Source organism: Pristiophorus japonicus, unplaced genomic scaffold (genome assembly GCF_044704955.1).
Source record: "Pristiophorus japonicus isolate sPriJap1 unplaced genomic scaffold, sPriJap1.hap1 HAP1_SCAFFOLD_56, whole genome shotgun sequence".
Classification (NCBI taxonomy): Eukaryota; Metazoa; Chordata; class Chondrichthyes; family Pristiophoridae; genus Pristiophorus; species Pristiophorus japonicus.
In genome coordinates this window covers 1,786,969-1,790,851 of record NW_027254467.1, presented here as the reverse complement: position 1 = coordinate 1,790,851, position 3,883 = coordinate 1,786,969, and the positions used below count along the sequence as shown (strand labels likewise).

At 50.3% G+C, this 3,883-nt stretch overlaps 1 non-coding gene across 1 annotated transcript; it reads right to left on the bottom strand.

Moving 5' to 3' along the window:
* Positions 1–802: 802 nt before the first annotated feature.
* On the bottom strand, positions 803–875 carry trnak-cuu (transfer RNA lysine (anticodon CUU)). Its single transcript has one exon. It is a non-coding gene; the product is annotated as a tRNA-Lys (tRNA).
* Positions 876–3,883: the final 3,008 nt, after the last annotated feature.

Below are 3,883 nucleotides of genomic sequence, written 5' to 3'. Positions count from 1 at the left end.
TTAAGGTCATGCGTTCGAGCCCCACCTTGCGTGAATTATTTTCCTTAAACTTTTATGTTACTTTCACGGGAATTAACCCACACATTCAAAAAGGAGTTAGATATGTCCCTTATGGCTAAAAGGATCAAGGGGTATGGAGAGAAAAACAGGAAAGGGGTACTGAGGGAATGATCAGCTATGATCATAGTGAATGGCGGTGCAGGCTCTAAGGGCCGAATGGCCTACTACTGCACCTATTTTCTATGTTTCTATGTTTCCCCTTGTAGGGGAATCTAGAACTTGGGGACACAGTTTCAGAAAAAGGTGTCATAAGAACATAAGAAGTCGGAGCAGGAGTAGGCCACATGGTCCCTCGAGCCTGCTCCACCATACAATACGATCATGGCTTCTCCCCATAACAGATTATTCCCTGAACGTTTAAGGGTCGCCAATTTACAACGGAGATGAGGAGGAATTTCTTCTCTCAGAGGGTGGTGAATCTTTGGAGCTCTCTGCCCCAGAGAGCTGTGGAGGCTGTGTCATTGAATATATTTAAGGTGCAGATAGACAGATTTTGGAACGAGGCCATATGGATTGAATTGGAGAAAAGAAAAGGGGCAATCACACGACTGGGAATGTACGAGAGACGCGCGAACATCCAGAGGGAGATATAGTGTCTGGTTATTGTGATTCAGCAAGGAAACTATCGATCCTGGAGGACAAATACTCTGTTCCAAAGGAAACGGACCCAGCCTCTCTAATTGATCAGTTAATTAATGATGTTTTCCCGTGAATGCAACATAAAGGTTTAACAAAACTTATTCGCCCAACGTGGGGCTTGAACCCACGACCCTGAGATTAAGACTTTCCTGCTCTACCGACTGAGCTACCCGAGCTTGGCAAATGTGGGATCCTTGACGTATGTCAAATGTTGTGGGTGGATTAATGATTATAGAAATCATGATTGAGTATCTCACAGACTTGAATTATGGAGTTCCTTCAGTTAGCATTTTTTAATTGTGCAAAAGAAGATTGTGGGTTAATTGATGATGTTTTTCCATGAATGCTGCATTAAAGTAAAAGAAATGCAATCACCATACGTGGGGCTCGGACCCACGACCCTGAGATTAAGAGTCACATACACTATCGACTGAGCTAACCGGTCTTCTGTCCAACGCAGGTTTTTATCGCTTATTGCAGCCAGGCACCTGTTGTCTCCGCCCCAGATGTTGAAACTTGCTGTTGAAACTTGTGTCGTGTTTATCAAATTTGCTTTACACGCAAATGGTCCCTGGTTCAATCCCGGGCAGAAACATTCTGTTTAAACTTTCTATGGATGAACAATCAGAGGCGAGTTTCGTCTCCCGGCAAATGCTCCCTGACCTGCTGAGATTTCCAGCATTTGCTGTTTTTATTTGCTATTTATTCTCCTGGCAAAAGGGCTCCCTTATTCCTTAATTGCTCTTTATTTCACTTCAATAAATGGATAACTTTGACTGAGAGAAAACGGATCTCCCGGGGACCTTTTGCGTGTGAGGCCAACGTGATATCCGCTACACTGCAGCCCATCAAAGGGCGAGAAACCACTGAATGTAAAGGATGAGCTGACAAATATCAGGGGCAGTGCAGTCTGGTCAATGTCAAACCCTCCTTTCTTATTCAGCAGTGGCATGGACGGGAGTCAGACGTCACAATGTTTAATTAAAGACACAAATACAAGTAACACTTCCAAATCATTTCAGTGTAAAATTCTTTCACTCTATTTGAAATCATATTGCGTTGAATCTGCAAATACGCACAGTGGGATTTTATCTTCACTACTGATTTTGTTTTGTGTGCACTATAGGAATAACCGGTGCTGTTAAATTTGATAAAAGTTGCCCCAGATCCCTGAAGACTTCGAACCAGAAAGCTAAAATATAGTGAGTAAAATGCGATATGGTTTTCGACTTAAGATGCAAAGCACAGGACAAATGATTAAAGTATGGAGTGTCCCTGAGTTAGCATTTATTTAATTGTGCAACAGAAGGTGAGGGGTTAATTAATAATTAATGGCCTCCTCCTGTTCCTGTGCAACAGGCTCGAGGGTCTGAATGGCCTCCTCCTGTTCCTGTGTAATAGGCTCGAGGGGCTGAATGGACCTCCTCCTGTTCCTGTGTAATAGGCTCGAGGGGCTGAATGGCCGCCTCCTGTTCCTGTGCAACAGGCTCGAGGGGCTGAATGGCCTCCTCCTGTTCCTCTACAACAGGCTCGAGGGGCTGAATGGGCCTCCTCCTGTTCCTGTGTAAAAGGCTCGAGGGGCTGAATGGCCGCCTCCTGTTCATGTGCAACAGGCTCGAGGGGCTGAATGGCCTCCTCCTGTTCTCTACTACAGGCTCGTGCGGCTGAATGGGCCTCCTACTGTTCCAGTGTAATAGGCTCAAGGGGCTGAATGGCCGCCTCCTGTTCCTGTGCAAAATGCTCGCGGGGCTGAATGGCCTCCTCCTGTTCCTCTACAACAGGCTCGAGGGGCTGAATGGGCCTCCTCCTGTTCCTGTGTAATAGGGTCGATGGGCTGAATGGCCGCCTCCTGTTCTTGTGCAACAGGCTCGAGGGGCTGAATGGCCTCCTCCTGTTCCTCTACAACAGGCTCGAGGGGCTGAATGGGCCTCCTCCTGTTCCTGTGTAATAGGCTCGAGGGGCTGAATGGCCTCCTCCTGTTCCTGTGCAACAGGCTCGAGGGCCTGAATGGCCTTCTCCTGTTCCTCTACAACAGGCTCGAGGGGCTGAATGGGCCTCCTCCTGTTCCTGTGTAATCGGCTCGAGGGGCTGAATGGCCTCCTCCTATTCCTGTGCAACAGGCTCGTGGGGCTGAATGGGCCTCCTCCTGTTCCTGTGTAATAGGCTCGAGGGGCTGAATGGCCACCTCCTGTTCCTGTGCAACAGGCTCGAGGGGCTGAATGGCCTCCTCCTGTTCCTCTACAACAGGCTCGAGGGGCTGAATGGGTCTCCTCCTGTTCCTGTGTAATAGGCTCGTGGGGCTGAATGGCCTCCTCCTGTACCTGTGCAACAGGCTCGAGAGGCTGAATGGCCTCCTCCTGTACCTCTACAACAGACTCGAGGGGCTGAATGGGCCTCCTCCTGCTCCTGTGTAATAGGCTCGAGGGGCTGAATGGCCGCCTCCTGTTCCTGTGCAACAGGCTCGAGGGGCTGAATGGCCTCCTCCTGTTCCTCTACAACAGGCTCGAGGGGCTGAATGGGCCTCCTCCTGTTCCTGTGTAATAGGCTCGAGGTGCTGAATGGCCTCCTCCTGTTCTTGTGCAGCAGGCTCGAGGGGCTGAATGGTCTCCTCCTTTTCCTCTACAACAGGCTCGAGGGGCTGAATGGGCCTCCTCCTGTTCCTCTGTAAGAGGCTCGAGGGGCTGAATGGCCTCCTCCTGTTCCTGTGCAACAGGCTCCATGGGCTGAATGGCCTCCTCCTGTTCCTCTACAACAGGCTCGAGGGGCTGAATGGGCCTCCTCCTGTTCCTGTGTAATAGGCTCGAGGGGCTGAATGGCCGCCTCCTGTTCCTGTGCAACAGGCTCGAGGGGCTGAATGGCCTCCTCCTGTTCCTCTACAACAGGCTCGTGGGGCTGAATAGGCCTCCTCCTGTTCCTCTGTAAAAGGTTCGAGGGGCTGAATGGCCGCCTCTTGTTCTTGTGCAACAGGCTTGAGGGGCTGAATGGCCTCCTCCTGTTCCTCTACAACAGGCTCAAGGGGCTGAATGGGCCTCCTCCTGTTCCTGTGTAATAGGCTCGAGGGGCTGAATGGCCTCCTCCTGTTCCTGTGCAACAGTCTCGAGGGGCTGAATGGCCTCCTCCTGTTCCTCTACAACTGGCTCAAGGGGCTGAATGGGCCTCCTCCTGTTCCTGAGTAATAGGCTCG